This window comes from Bombina bombina, chromosome 6 (genome assembly GCF_027579735.1).
Source record: "Bombina bombina isolate aBomBom1 chromosome 6, aBomBom1.pri, whole genome shotgun sequence".
Classification (NCBI taxonomy): domain Eukaryota; kingdom Metazoa; phylum Chordata; class Amphibia; order Anura; family Bombinatoridae; genus Bombina; species Bombina bombina.
In genome coordinates, this window is record NC_069504.1 from 1120188501 (window position 1) to 1120205552 (window position 17052).

General features: G+C 37.5%; 1 protein-coding gene across 1 annotated transcript in view; it reads right to left on the reverse strand.

Annotated features, from left to right (window-relative positions):
• Positions 1-9632: 9632 nt before the first annotated feature.
• The window catches only part of LMNTD1 (lamin tail domain containing 1), a 392761-nt gene continuing 385341 nt past the window's right edge, over positions 9633-17052 (reverse strand). The window contains exon 17 of the mRNA XM_053719705.1: positions 9633-10100. The gene's annotated coding sequence lies outside the window, so the exon portion shown is untranslated. The remainder of the gene's footprint in view (positions 10101-17052) is intronic.

A 17052-nucleotide genomic window follows, 5' to 3' on the forward strand; every position in this document is an offset into this window, starting at 1 on the left:
GATGGGGATCCAGCTTTCCTTCTCCTCTGCATATCAGCCTCAATCCAATGGGGCTGAGGAATGGTCTAATCAAGCTCTGGAACAGTTCCTCCGTTGCTATGTCTCAGAGCACCACAATAATTGGTCTGAACTGTTACCTTGGGCAGAGTTTGGTCGTAATAGTGCTATTAATGCTTCCTCCAAGTTATCCCCGTTCATGGGTTTCAACCATCCTTGTTGCCAGATTCATTCATGTCTCAGGTTATTCCGGCTTTGGAGGAGCATCTCCGGCAACTCCGTTCCACGTGGGTGTAGATTCAGGATTGCCTTCATCGTTCTATGCAGCACCAAATGTTCCAGTCCGTTTCTAGGCATCTGCCCGTGCCTTCCTACCAGGTTGGTGAGAGAGTTTGGCTGTCCTCCCGCAACTTGAACCTTCATGTGCCTTCAAATAAACTGGCTCCCCGTTATGTTGGTCCTTTTCGAATACTCCAATGGGTCAATCCTGTTGCCTACGCTCTTGACCTTCCTCCTGCAATGTGCATCTCCAATGTTTTTCATGTCTCCCTCTTGAAACCATTGGTTTGTAATCGGTTTACCACTGTGTTGCCTCGTCCCCATCCTATCTTTGTTGACAACCATGAGGAGTATGAGGTCAGCAGCATTATTGACTCATATGTCCAGGGGCTGCATACAGTATTTGGTTCACTGGAGGGGCTACGGTCTGGAGGAGCGTTCATGGGTTCCCTCCTCTGATGATCATGCTCCCGCCCTCCTCCGTGCCTTCCATGCCTGTTTCCCCAATAAGCCTTTTGTCCTCCCACGGAGGAGGGGTCGTTGAGGGGAGGGTACTGTCAGGGTTTTTTTCCCTGCTTTGTTTGCCATGTGCTGCTGGCAGCCATTTTACTAACCTCTCTTGCTGACTCTGGTGCATACTGTGTGATGCTGCTCATTTCCTGCACTTCCTTTTATGGCCAGACTGGTGTTCATCATCAATGTGAGACAGGATGCAGTCTCAGAATTGTGATGTTATCACTTATTATTTAAAGTGCCTCTGTTCAGTATGCTTTGCCCTTGCGTTGTATCAGACCTGTTTGTGAGAGTTCCTGTGTATTACCTGGCTGTCTGACGACCCTCATGGTTCTCCTTGTTCCTGATTCCGGCTCGTCTGACTACTCACTTTGGCTCCTGACTCGGCTCGTCTGACTATTCGCTTTGGCTCCTGACTCGGCTCGTCTGACTACCAGCTCTGGTTTTGATTCCTGGCTTGTTATTTGTTTTGTGGACTTTTTATTATTTTTTGCTATTAATAAAGGTGTGATTATTTTTGCACTTCTCGTCTCAGTCTGATTCCTGGCACCCTGACAGCCTCTAGCTGTTGCTTATACTCAAAGGCTACTTTTCTCCAAGACAACGGTTGGGGAATCAATGTTCCAAAGAGCTCTTAAACTCCAGCTAAAAGGCTGTTCTTTCTAGAAGTCATCATAGATACAGTCCAAATGCATCTATTCAAGATGGAATGATACAGAATAAAACTTCAGAAGGTGTGTTGTCCCTGCAACATGTTACATTTCAATCAGTAGTTCAATGCATAGAGGTGGTGGGCCTTATGGTTGTGGCTTCAAACACAGTTCCCTTTGCCTGCTTTCACTTCAGACCCCTTCAACTATCTATGCTCAATCAGTGTCAAAGAATTATCTGCAATTGGAACAGCAGATTGTTCTGGATTTGTCCATCAGACAATCTCTCTCTTGGTGGATACAAGGTCCTTCTTTGACTTTGGGATATCATTTCTTCACCCATCATGGGCTATTGTGACAATAGACACCAGTCTTTCAGGCTGGGGTGCAGTATAGAAGAGAACAAGGAGTTTTGTCCCCTCCGAAGGTTACCAATCAACATTCTGGAATTTCAAGCGATTCTTCGGGCTCTTCAGTCCTGACCCTCTAAAAATAGGAATGTTTATCCATTTTCAGTCGGACAATATCACGGTAGTGGCCTATATAAATCACCAAGGGGGTAGCCGCAGTCCATTGGCTATGTAGGAAGTGTCCCAGATTCTGTCTTGGGCAGAGAGGAATCAAAACTCCCATTCAGCAGTTCACATTCCAGGTGTGAACAATTGGGAGCAGGATTACCTCAGCTGTCAGTCGGTCCATCCAGGAGAGTAGTCTCTCCATCAGGACATCTTCGAAAAATTAGTGCTCAAATAGGGTCTACCGGACATAGATCTTATGTCCTCCCATTTCAATCGCAAACTTCCAACATATTGTGTTAGGTCAAGAGATTCAAAAGCTCAAATGATAGGTGCCTTGGTGTGTCCATGGAATTTTCATCTGGCATACCTGATTCATCCATTTGTTCTACTTCCAAGAATCAATAATTGAATCAAACAGTAATCAGCTTCTGTAATTTTGATTGCGCCAGCCTAGCCCCCGCAGAACATGGTATGCAGATCTAGTGAAGATTTCCTCTTCTCCTCCATGGCTTCTTCCTCTAAGACAAGTTATATTGTCTCAAGGGCCTCTTTTCCACCAGGATCTCAAATTTCCAAGTTTAACAGTGAATTCCTAGTTTTAAGATATAGAGGGTTTTCTGATTCAGTCATTGACACTCTGATTCAAGCCAGAAAACCCATTAACCAAAAAATGTATAACAAAATTTGGAAAGCATACTTTGAATAGAGTTATTTCTAGAGGATTTTCTTGGTATTCGTTTAAGATTCCTAGAATTCTTCAGTTTTTACAAGATGGTCTTGACAAGGGTTTGTCTGCTAGCTCCCTAAACAGTCAGATTTTTGCTTTATCTGTTTTCTTTCATAGAAAGTTAGCTAAACTTCCTGACGTTCAGATTTTTGTACAGGCGCTACTAAGAATTAAGCCAGTTGTGAGACCTATTTCTCCATCCTAGAATTTGAATTTAGTTATTTCTGTTATGCAAGGTCCCCCCTTTGAACCAATGCATTCCATTGATATCAAACTGTTGTCCTATAAAGTGTTCTTGTTAGCAATTTCTCCAGTCTTCAGCTAGGAGAGTATCTGAATTATCAGCTTTATCCTGTGATTCTCCATTTTTATTTTTTCCCAAAGATAAAGCTGTTCTTCGTACTAAGGGACCAAATTATCAAGCTCTGAAAGGAGCTTGATGCCCCTGTTTTCCGCATGAGCTCGTCGGAAACAGTAATTATGAAGCAGCAGTCTAAAGACAATCCTATATGATCGGCTAGCGGACAATTTGATGCGAATCTGCAGGGGGCGGCATTGCACAAGTAGTTTACAAGAACTGCTTGTGCAATGATAATTGTTCGTTCATTACTCTGGGACTTGTAAAGAGCAGAAGGCTAATACTGTAGTTTGGCTCAAAAAGGTAACTCACAAGGTTTACTTGGTGTCGGGAAAGTCACCCCCTAAGCGTATCACAGCCCATTCTACTAGATCAGTTGCAACTTCCTGGGCTTTTAAAAAGTATGCATCTTTGGAGAAGATTTGCAAAGCAGCAACATGGTCTTCTCTGCATAATTTTTCAAAATGTTACCGCTTTGATGTTTTTGCTTCATCGCAAGCAGCAGGAAAGTAGGAACTGCCAGAAAAATGTCCCACCCTTTTTGTAACATGGTTGTGGATCCTATGTAATATCATTATTAGACAAAAGAAAATGAAATTAATGCTTATCTGATAAATTATTTTCTTTCAGAATGATGATAGTCCATAGGACCCTCCCATCCAATCTAGCCCATCTAATGGCTAGATTACGAGTGAAGCGCTAACAGTTAAGCACGAGCAAAAAGGGGTTTATCTCGGGTGTTTGTGCTTGTCAGTTGTTTTTAACCATTTTACAAGTTGAAAGTAAAATGTTAACTTGAGTGCAATTGAAAATAACATGCAACGAGTTAATGCAACCTCAGAGCTTTGGTTAACGGTTTTGGGAAACAAAAAAGTGTCACAAAACACATACATTTTTTTTTACAAAGTACATTTACACTCATAATAACACCATCTAATACAAATTAAACATATAAACACATAAATACATATGTACACACATACTGTATAGACATATATATAAGTGCATTGGAGCCCTTTGCAGTCAAGTAGATAAAAACATGAAAAAGCATATTTCTGCAATATTCATATTTAATAAAGTGTTATACTGTGTATCTACTGTAAACATTTCACATTCCAATGTTCTGCACTTAGCAGATTGTTCTAAGTATTTTATATAGATATTCCTGTATATATCCGTATATATCTATACCTACATATAATTATGTATAGGTTTAGATATATATTTTAGCAAAATACCATCAGATATAAATAGAAATATGTATTTATGAATAAAGAGAACATATTCTTTTATGTGAAGACCATTGGAATGAGAAATATTCATTTTTGAGAATATGCGATCAGGTTTGCGCACGAGTAGGGTGTTTTTTCCACTTTTTTAGTTCCATTTACTTCTATGGGGAATACGTTATCGCGCTCCTGATATTGTACGTTCGTCTTTTTATGCTCATCATGGTAATGCGAGATAACTTGTAATACGAGCACAACCCAACACACGCAAAAAGCTTACTTCTAGCGCAGTTAACGATTGAGCGGGAGCAATAGCGCTCCACTTGTAATCTGGCCCTTCATTTTTTGAGTGACAACTCCAAATAGCTTACAGGCTACAGGTTGAGGGTGCAGACATTTATTTTGGTTAGGATGAAAAACAGAGGAGAGATGGTAAGTCTCTCTGAATAGGTGTGTCTGAAGCTATGCACGGTTGGAGACAGTCTGATGGAGTGCAGTAGAGAGTTCCAGAGGACAGGAACAGCGCGTGAGAAGTATTGGAGACGGGAGTGGGACATAGAGATAATAGGAGTGTAGAGATGTAGTTCAGTTAATCGAAGAGGACGGGTCAGGGAGTATTTGGAGATGAGAAAAGAAATATAGTTGGGAGTGAGGCTGTTGAATGCTTTATAGGTTAAGGTTATTACTTTGAATTGTATTCTACAGGGTATGGGGAGACAGCGTATAGACTGGCAGAGCAAAAAAGCTGATGTAGATCGACGACTTAGGTGGATGAGTCTAGCAGAAGCATTCATTATCAATTGGATGGGGGAGATTGATACATTACAATTAATAACAATGAATAACTAATATCATCTATCATTTATTAGTAACTTAAATACATTATTTGGATAAATCCTTCAGTATCTACTATACAATGATTATTTTTTACTATAGTCATAATTTCAGTAAAAATTGCACAGAATAAAGCATACACTTTGGAGCAGTGTAGTTATGTTGTATATCACTTAGTTTAACAGTCTTGTGGTCAATACATATCAAACTCTCATTTGAGCTGTGCTTAGTGATATATTTGAGAAAGTTTAGGCAACAGTTGATAACATTTTATAGGAATATGTAAGTATATAAATCACTTCATTTGAAGAATTCTTAACTAGGTGATAAAATCTGCAAAAGAAATAAACAATTGCAATAAATAAAATACACACTTTTAAGTAATTTAACAAGACAGGTATGGCATGGATTCATGGGTTTAATAAAATCATCTATTTGGTAGAGTATTTTCTTTGTATCCATCAATACATGTCTAATTTTCAACAGTAATTTATTGCAACATCAGACGATTGTTTACAAATGTTCCTTAATAAGTATCACATAGTCTGTATCAATATCTTTATTTGAATTGTTTTTTTTAATTTTTTTTATTTCTTTTTATTGAGAAAAGTTCAGGTAAACAATATGCAATCAATGACATAAAGAAAATTCAGTGCTGTTCAGGTTGCAATTATGGAATAAATGGACAAGAAGCACTTATTACAAAGAATATGAAAATAGGAGGTATCTGCTCCAAAGATACAATATTATGAGCGTGTTCTCTTGTGACACAATTATACACAGATAATGGGCAATTTTCTAAGATGCGCATTGGATTGCAAAATAAACTTACATGGTATAAGCCATAATACAAGCGTAATTTATGTTTACTGAAGCTTTCTCATTTTCTGTCACCCGAACTTCCTCATTTTTAAACTGTATTAAACAAAACATAGAAACCAAGCTAAACAAATCTACCTAACACACAAATAAAATAAAAAATAAAACGCTTCAAACAATAATTAACTCTAAGAGAACATTAACCCTTTCGTGACAGGGTTAAAGTGCCTACATCGGAACAACTGTTCCGATGTAGACAAATTGAAACTACGCGATCGTGCATACGATCGCGAGATTTCAATTATTGGATCGCATCTGGGGGGCGTCCCTACAATCCTAGGAACGCCCTCCAGACCGCGATTAAATCCCTGAAGCACAGAAGGCTTCAGGACAGCCGTTAGTTATGACGTTCCATTCCGTCATAACGGCTTTAAAGCCCAGTCTAATTATGACGGAATGGAACGGCATAACGGCTTTAAAAGGTTAAGGAGGCATGGTAGCACAAAGCAGATCATGGGTTCTACCCTTAATAAAAGGGTTAAAGTAGGACATTAATGATCTTTAAATCTAGGCTTGCAGCTTTAACAGGCATCCGTGATATGGTTAAGGAAAGTGACCATTAGATATTTTACTTTTAACAGCATGATAGAGGAGAAAGAATTGCAGTGCTATGATAGACTAGACTAAAGTCTGTACTGTACTTTAAGAATAAGATAGCTGTGTGCGATTCATGAAGCTGTGCGGTCTCGGTAAGGTCAGTTGATGTATTTTAAAGTGTGACCGCTGTTGTTCTAAATGCTTAAGGATCAATGTATCCATAAGGATATAAATAATAGTCAGATTTAATTAAGCATTGCGCAGCAAGGTTAGAAGGTACCTTAGAAGAATCTATAACAAACCCAAGCCTATTACCGGAAGTCTTTGTATATGGGTAGTCTCATCTGTCATATGAATGCACACCCAGGATAAGTTCTAAGTAAGATAAGGTGGGTGATGAATAATTAAACAATATAGAAAACAATGAACCAACAGAAGTAACATATCATGCCATATCCAAAGAACACAATTAGTATTGGCAAGGAAAGTGTGCTAAAATTAAAGGGCTATAATACCCAAATGTTTAAACACTTGAAAGTGATGCAGCATAGCTGAAAAAAGGCTGACTAGAAAATATCACCTGAACATCTCTATGTAAAAAAGAAAGATATTTTACCTCAAAAGTTCCTCAGTAGCCACCTCCCATTGTAAAGGATTTCTAAGCAGCATATAAGTATGTCTGTCCTGGGACAGCTGAAAGGATGAGCCTCGTGAACTCTCATATTATTTCACCATTCAGGTAAAGGAAGCTTACTATGAAATCTCATGAGAGTTAAGTCAAATCTCATGAGATCACAGTAAGAGTTCATGACCTCAGCACTGTTGATGCTGATTGGCTGCTGTTCATTTCTTCATTTTTTTATTATTTTTACCTGCAGCTGGGAGCAGCTAAGTATAACTTTTTACACAGAACTTACTCTGCTGAGCTGAGGAGATTGTGAGGTAAACTATCTTCCTTTTTTACATAGAGATGCTCAGGTGATATTTTCCTGTCAGCTTTTTACAGTTATACTGCATCAGTTTCAAGTGATTTAGCATATGAGTATTATGTCCCTTTAACCAGAACTTAAAATAATTCAAGTACCAATGGTGGAGTTATAAAATTACTGAATGGTAAGGGAAACATCTAAAACTAATAGATTGCCTAATATGGGTAAGTCTCAAGTGAGATTTTAAGGTACTATAAACAGTGACAAAATTACATATAAGCTGTTTCTGCTGCAGAATGATTGATCCCCAATAGACACAAAGATTTAGATTAAGCAAGATAGCATAGTTAATTTTCTCCTTTCCCCTCCTTCAAACGATCCCTTATGTGCTCAAACAATGCAGGGATACTCTTTCTGATTTGATGACAGTCCGAGGTAAAGGTATCATGAAAGGTAATCAAGTTGTCGCTTCTGCTACCTTTATTTGCGCTATTCTCTGCCATCTTTTTTCCCTGTATTTGTACTGTAGTTACGATCAGTAAATCCACTTCCATGGCGCGTTAAACTTATGGGCAACAGCCTTCAGAGCTTGAAGGGTCAGATACATAAGAAGTTTCTGTTTTTTAGATACACGTAGAACCAGAAAAAGAAGAACCCCCCCACAACATATAAATAGTTCAACAGATTTACATGTAAGCTAGTCTCGGTTTGAAGTCATTTATGACTTAAATGCAAAGTTTGTGTCACACAAGTAAGGATTTGCTTTCTGGAGTTGGCTTACACTGTCCTGATGTATATTATTTCAGTCGACTCCGGTAGGTAGACGAACGTCATTGCCTAGAGTTCCATTCATATAGCATAAGATAAATTGCTGCATGGTGATTATTGTTAATTTGTTCCGTTGATAGCAATACTTCAAGCGTCTCACACACCAGCACCAGGGAGGTCGAGTTAAGCCCAGATAATTCAGCAGTCAGCACTTGCGCTATATGTTTTGATTCTGTGCTGCCGCAAACTGACTCCTTTACGGAACACTCAGGAGAAGCCTCCGCAGCCGGAGGGAACAAAGAAAAGACTTTCAGCAGCATCCCCAAACTGAAGCGTCTTGTCTGTGCTGTGAGCAAGCAATTCAGGCTCCCCTGAATACCACTAGGAGATGCCGGTCTGTCTATCCCATGTACAGCTAAAAGCTGATCTTCCAAAGAGTAAGCTGCGGATCTGTTATCCGAGACTTCACATGGTGAGTTAGGTATCCAAGAGTCGGCAACCTCCAGAAGTTGCGGTTCTGGAGCAGAATAATTTTGACGCAAATTAGTTGGAGCCGCCTCCAGAAAACAGGACCGTTTCAATATTTAAAACGCCTTCCGGGGTAGAAGTGATCTGATTTCTTCTATCTACTAAGGTTTCCTGGACACTTATTTGTCAAGGGAGAGGTAGATGGTAATAGTTAGAGGCTGCAAATTAACTTTCAAGAGAGCGTTTTTTTCAGAGCAGAAGAGTCCTGCAGCCATCTTGAAGCCCCGCCCACCGGAAGTCCTCTTTTATTTGAATTGTTAAAAAGAAAAGTAATTTGTTTTTATTTAACAAAATTCACTTTTGAACATTCACAGCATAAATGTTCACTGTGAGACATTAGATTTCCTGTGGGTTTCTGAAGAACATCACACTCGTGTGCGGGGCCTAGTACTACTAATGTTATTGTCTGGTTCTTCAATGGCTTTGCTGTAACTCCACCAATACATTGTACTGAACAAATTAACAGCATTATTTCAACCAATCAAGTACATTTTTACTATTTCAACAGCCTTGACCTGATGAATACCCAGTTTGGCCTGACTAGAGTGGCACATTTTGGCTGTTGCACTTGATGGCTTGGGCACGATGACACCTATGGCATCTATTCTTCAAATGCTGCATCATATGGCCCAGTGTAGATATCATATAATTTGTGTCAAAATGCCAATTAGCTCACTAAATTCTTGTTTACAGTACAAATGTGTTAAAACAATAAGTTTATATTACAATTGTCTATACTGATATTATGATTTTTAATAAGGAAAAACTTTTGCTGATGTCCATGGTTGTTTGCTCAATTATTACTTCTCTGTTTCCATACACCCATAATTCCCATGGTAATGAACACTTTGATTATTAAAAAGTTAACTGTACAACTGCATAAAAGTATATTAAATTGGACACTTCATGGATATATATGATTGGTTACGTGAGTAAAAAAACAGCTTTTCATACACAATGCTGAGTCAGTAATCACATTTTACTATGTGTCATATCTTTTTCTTCTGGGAAGTTCTGTGAAAATGTCCTTGAAAAGCCAGTGAAATTCCTGTTGTGTATAGTTGTTTAAACAGCTATTCCAGGGGTATTGTATGCACCGTCTCTCCTTGCAGAAATACCCAGCAGCTGCTTGAACTGCTTCACATGTAAGGGCAGAAGAGGATTTTGTTTCCCAGTCTAACAAATCAATACATGATAATATTGTGGAACAAAACTAGTAATTTGACAAAAGAGTCGGTGCAAGAGATACTTGACTTGCGAGTCTAATGTCGTATGAAGAACTAGCAAATAACTTTTGAAGGACAGAGCCGTTGGGAGCAGAGTGACCAAGATACAGGACTCCTCGAGAACAGGCCTAGAACACAAGAACAGGGAGATAAAACACTGTTATTACAAAACAATTTGCTGGCAATAGATTCATATATTAGCAGAGTTTTCAGAGCAGATTACCACCTTGTGTTCTGCAATACTTTAAAAAAAAACTTCCCCCAGCACTTGTTATATTTGGAGGAGCCAATCCACACTTCTTGTTGTCATTTTGTGTAGCAAGACCTGTATTGTTTTACAGTTCTGAATCTCTGCTGAGGCCAGTTAGGCACAGATATGCCACAGTGTTAGGCTAGAATGTAATTGGTACTTTCAATTCTCAGAACTAAAAATCCTACAATTCCCAGAGTTAAATTACAGAATCAGTTGTTCTCTAGGGGTTCTTAAAACCACAGGTCGGGCAGGGTGGGGTATGAGAGTGTGTGTTGTATGAGAGAGTGAGGGTGGGTGTTATATAAGAGTGTGTGTGTTGTATGACAGAGTGTGGTTTATGAGAGAGTATGTGTGTGTTGTAGGAGAGTGTGTGTTGCATAAGAGAGTGTGTGGTGTATGAAAGTATGTTGTATGAGAGAGTTTGTGGTTTGAGAGTGTATGTGTTTTGTATAAGAGTATGTGTGTTGCATGAAAATGTGTGTGTTGTGTGTTGTATGAGAGTGTTGTATGAGAGAGTGTGTGGTGTGTATTGTATGAGAGTTTGTGGTGTGAGCGTGTACGTGTTTTGTATGAGAGTGTGTGTGTTGTATGAAAATGTGTGTGTTGTATGAGAGTGTGTGTGTTGTATGTTGTATGAGAGAGTGCGTGGTGTGTATTGTATGAGAGTGTGTGTGTGTTGTATGAGAGTGTATGTGTGTTGTATGAGAGAGTGTGTGTGTTGTATGTTGTATGAGAGAGTGTGTGTGTGTTGTATGAGAGAGTGTGTATGTGTTGTAGAAGGAAGAGTGTGTGGTGTGTATTGTATGGGCGTGTGTGTGGGGTATGAGAGTGTGTTATATGAGAGAGTGTGGGTGATTGTTATATAAGAGTGTGTGTGTTGTATGAGAGAGTGTGTGTGATGTATAAGAGAGAGTGTGGTTTATGAGAGTGTGTGTGTGTTGTATGAGAGTGTGTGTTGTATAAGAGTGTGTGGTGTATGAGAGTATGTTGTATGAGAGAGTTTGTGGTGTGAGAGTGTACGTGTTTTGTATGAGAGTGTGTGTGTTGTATGAGAGTTTGTGGTATGAGAGTGAACATGTTTTGTATGAGAGTGTGTGTGCTGTATGAAAATGTGTGTGTTGTATGAGTGTGTTGTATGAGAGTGCGTGTTGTATGAGAGAGTGTTTGTGTTATATAAGAGTGTTTGTGGTGTATGAGAGTGTGTGTTGTCTGAGAGAGTGTTTGTGTTATATAAGAGTGTTTGTGGTGTATGAGATTGTGTGTTGTATGAGAGAGTGTTTGTGTTATATAAGAATGTGGTGTATGAGAGTGCGTGTTGTATGAGAGAGTGTTTGTGTTATATAAGAGTGTTTGTGGTGTATGAGAGTGCGTGTTGTATGAGAGAGTGTTTGTGTTATATAAGAGTGTTTGTGGTGTATGAGAGTGCATGTTGTATGAGAGAGTGTTTGTGTTATATAAGAGTGTTTGTGGTGTATGAGAGTGCGTGTTGTATGAGAGAGTGTTTGTGTTGTATAAGAGTGTTTGTGGTGTATGAGAGTGCGTGTTGTATGAGAGAGTGTTAGTGTTATATAAGAGTGTTTGTGGTGTATGAGAGTGCATGTTGTATGAGAGAGTGTTTGTGTTATATAAGAGTGTTTGTGGTGTATGAGAGTGCGTGTTGTATGAGAGAGTGTTAGTGTTATATAAGAGTGTTTGTGGTGTATGAGAGTGCGTGTTGTATGAGAGAGTGTTTGTGTTATATAAGAGTGTTTGTGGTGTATGAGAGTGCGTGTTGTATGAGAGAGTGTTTGTGTTATATAAGAGTGTTTGTGGTGTATGAGAGTGCGTGTTGTATGAGAGAGTGTTTGTGTTATATAAGAGTGTTTGTGGTGTATGAGAGTGCGTGTTGAATGAGAGAGTGTTTGTGTTATATAAGAGTGTTTGTGGTGTATGAGAGAGTGTTTGTGTTATATAAGAGTGTTTGTGGTGTATGAGAGTGCGTGTTGTATGAGAGAGTGTTTGTGTTATATAAGAGTGTTTGTGGTGTATGAGAGTGCGTGTTGTATGAGAGAGTGTTAGTGTTATATAAGAGTGTTTGTGGTGTATGAGAGTGCGTGTTGTATGAGAGAGTGTTAGTGTTATATAAGAGTGTTTGTGGTGTATGAGAGTGCGTGTTGTATGAGAGAGTGTTTGTGTTATATAAGAGTGTTTGTGGTGTATGAGAGTGCGTGTTGAATGAGAGAGTGTTTGTGTTATATAAGAGTGTTTGTGGTGTATGAGAGAGTGTTTGTGTTATATAAGAGTGTTTGTGGTGTATGAGAGTGCGTGTTGTATGAGAGAGTGTTTGTGTTATATAAGAGTGTTTGTGGTGTATGAGAGTGCGTGTTGTATGAGAGAGTGTTAGTGTTATATAAGAGTGTTTGTGGTGTATGAGAGTGCGTGTTGTATGAGAGAGTGTTTGTGTTATATAAGAGTGTTTGTGGTGTATGAGAGTGTGTGTCTCTGTTATTACCTTTTACGACACTTTCAAGTTTGACTACAAAATTGCAGCTACAGTACCTTGATGTATGTTACTTCAGACATTTCGAGACCAAGCATACAAATGGGGTTGCAGAGTTAAGTGGTATCATAGCACTGGGTCTTGGTAATAACGTTTGAAGAACCCTGCTGTAGCTATAAGGTACTGAAGGTTACAAGACTACCAAGCACCACCTTTCTGTGAGCAGAGATCATGTATGACAAGCTTTCAGTGTTCAAGACAGTTGAGGTTAACTATTGCAGGTGAGGTTGGAACTAGAATTAGGATTGTAGCCGTCTCTGGCATCACAGGGGTTAACTCCGTTATTTCTCGCAACCGATGACCAATAAATACCTATTTATGCAACATACATATTCTGCTAGTTTCAGTTTAAATAGCTCTTGTTTAAAGGGACATTAAAGGCAAAATTCAATTTTCCATTACATTTTTTAATTTTGCGTAATTAAAGAATTTTGTTATGCACTTTACTTATTTTGCCCGTTTTTACTGTAATTTAATTTTTAAAATGTTTTTTCCGCTCCCTCATAGAGACTGGAATGCAGTCCATGTAATTCAGAACCCTTACAACCCTACATGCTGTACAGTGGTTGTTTGATCTGGTTTATTCTTGTTTTAACCTTTTTTCAAACAAATATATATATATACTTATGCATAATAACGACATTTTATATGCATAATATATATTTAGTGTATAAAGCCCTATAAATGGAAATATCATTTATGTATCCAATACACACTAAGGGGCCTATTTATTAATGTGTGAGCGGACATGATACAATGTAGCGTATCGTGTCCGCCGCACATCGATGAATGCCGACACTGTCGGCATTTATCATTACACAAGCAGTTCTTGTGAACTGCTTGTGCAATGCCGCCCCCTACAGATTTGCGGCGAATCCGCCGCTAGCAGGGGGTGTCAATCAGCCCAATCGTATAGGATCGGGCGGATTGATGTCCACGGCCTCAGAGCAGGCGGACCAGTTAAGGAGCAGCGGTCTTTAGGCTCGCACAGAAACAGGGGCATCAACATCCACTCAGAGCTTGATAATTCAGCCCCTAAGGGCTAGATTACGATTGGAGCGCAAATTAGCGCTCCCACTCGCGCGTTAACTTCACTAGAAGTAAGCTTTTTGTGCACGCCGGGTGCTGCATGCATTACATTTTAAAAGTAAAATGTTTGCACACAATTGCTAACCAGACACACTCAAAAAGCCGAACTTCGAAAATAGCGAATGCGTTAACGTATTCCCCCATAGACTTTAATGGAGCTCGCAAAGTGTAAAAAAAACACCCATAACACACAAATATACATACATATATATATACCTCTTTAGACATGTGTATGTATGTGTCTCTTTGTTAAAGCCCTTTGCCTGCCATTTTTTTCTAAGTCCTGAGACCTCATATCTTTCAGCTCTTATAACATTTTTATGCATTTTTTGTTTTATACATTTTATTAGACAGTGTTATCATGAGTGTAATTGTACTGTACAATGTATTTTTATTAGACAGTGTTACTATGTGTGTAACTGTACTGTGTAATATATATTTATTAGACAGTGTTAATATGAGTGTAACTGTACTGTGTAATGTATATTTATTAGATATGTTATTATGAGTGTAACTGTACTGTGTAATGTATATTTATTAGATAGTGTTATTATAAGTGTAACTGTACTATGTAATGTATATTTTTTAGACAGTGTTATTATAAGTGTAACTGTACTGTGTAATGTATATTTATTAGACAGTGTTATTATAAGTGTAACTGTACTGTGTAATGTATATTTATTAGACAGTGTTATTATAAGTGTAACTGTACTGTGTAATGTATATTTATTAGACAGTGTTAATATGAGTTTAACTGTACTGTGTAATGTATATTTATTAGATATGTTATTATGAGTGTAACTGTACTGTGTAATGTATATTTATTAGATAGTGTTATTATAAGTGTAACTGTACTATGTAATGTATATTTTTTAGACAGTGTTATTATAAGTGTAACTGTACTGTGTAATGTATATTTATTAGACAGTGTTATTATAAGTGTAACTGTACTGTGTAATGTATATTTATTAGACAGTGTTATTATAAGTGTAACTGTACTGTGTAATGTATATTTATTAGACAGTGTTATTATAAGTGTAACTGTACTGTGTAATGTATATTTATTAGACAGTGTTATTATAAGTGTAACTGTACTGTGTAATGTATATTTATTAGACAGTGTTATTATAAGTGTAACTGTACTGTGTAATGTATATTTATTAGACAGTGTCATTATGAGTGTAACTGTACTGTGTAATGTATATTTATTAGACAGTGTCATTATGAGTGTAACTGTACTGTGTAATGTATATTTATTAGACAGTGTTATTATAAGTGTAACTGTACTGTGTAATGTATATTTATTAGTAGGGTTGCACCGATACCAAGTATTTGCATGAGTACTTGTACTCGTGCAAATGCACCGATACTTAAACCAATACCTCCAATTCCTACCCATACACCATCTTGTGGCGTTTTTCAAACTGCATGTTCCCATTTCATTTTAAGCTGGAGTGGAGACTTAACTAAACATTTTTCACTTCTGTTCTGCCAATACAAATTGCTGTTATTTGTATTATTTTACGTCAGAGCAGTGCTTTAAAAGCTGCTACTTTACAGCTGGAAGCCTCTCATCTTGCACAATTATGCTCAAAATATACTGTACTCTGTGGAACACCCTTAGCCAAGGCTGGACTGGGAATAAAAGCAGCCCTGGAAAAATATGAAGACCAGCCCTATTTTCAGTAGAATACAAATGCCCCATTTTTCTCAAAGGGGATTATTGGGACACTCCTTCCCAAATATTATTTTCAGAATTAAATTATACGACTTTGTATTAAGTACAAGTGTCAGATTTATCAGTTATATAGGCACCCTACAACCCAATTGCATCCAGTAATAGCCACTTTAATTTGTAGCTTTCCAGCCCCAGCTTCTGCAGCTGTCATTTATTGTTGTTGTTATTAATATATGTTATTGTAATAATTTAATTTATAAACATGTTCTGTGAACTGTGTGACAACAAGCACATAAAACTGTTTTATTATCTCAAAATGTCTTTTGAGATACAGTTCATAATTATGAAGAAGCGATCTTAAATCATTAGTCTGTATTGTGCTTGGTAAACTGTCATGGCATAAAAAAGTATCGGTAATTGGTATCTGTGAGTATTTGAAAAAAAGTATCGGTACTTGTACTCGGTCTTAAAAAAATGGTATCGGTGCAACCCTATTTATTAGACAGTGTTATTATAAGTGTAACTGTACTGTGTATTGTATATTTATTAGACAGTGTTATTATAAGTGTAACTGTACTGTGTAATGTATATTTATTAGACAGTGTTATCATGCGTGTAACTGTCCTGTACAATGTATATTTATTAGACAGTGTTATAATGCGTGTAACTGTACTGTGTAATGTATATTTATTAGACAGTGTTATCATGCGTGTAACTGTACTGTGTAATGTATATTTATTAGACAGTGTTATTATAAGTGTAACTGTACTGTGTAATGTATATTTATTAGACAGTGTTATTATAAGTGTAACTGTACTGTGTAATGTATATTTATTAGACAGTGTTATTATGTGTATAACTGTACTGTGTAATGTATATTTATTAGACAGTGTTATCATGCGTGTAACTGTACTGTGTAATGTATATTTATTAGACAGTGTTATCATGCGTGTAATTGTACTGTGTAATGTATATTTATTAGATAGTGTTATCATGCGTGTAACTGTACTGTGTAATGTATGTTTATTAGATGGTGTTATCATGCGTGTAACTGTACTGTGTAATGTATATTTATTAGATGGTGTTATGTGTGTAACTGCACTGTGTAATGTATATTTATTTGATAGTATTAGCATGCGTGTAACTGTACTGTGTAATGTATATTTATTAGACAGTGTTATCATGCGTGTAACTGTACTGTGTAATGTATATTTATTAGACAGTGTTATCATGTGTGTAACTGTACTGTGTAATGTATATTTATTAGATAGTGTTATTATGAGTGTAACTGTACTGTGTAATGTATATTTATTAGACAGTATTATCATGCGTGTAACTGTACTGTGTAATGTATATTTATTAGATGGTGTTAATATGAGTGTAACTGTGCTGTGTAATGTATATTTATTATATGGTGTTAATATGAGTGTAACTGTACTGTGTAATGTATATTTATTAGATGGTGTTAGTATGAGTGTAACTGTACTGTGTAATGTATATTTATTAGATAGTGTTATTATG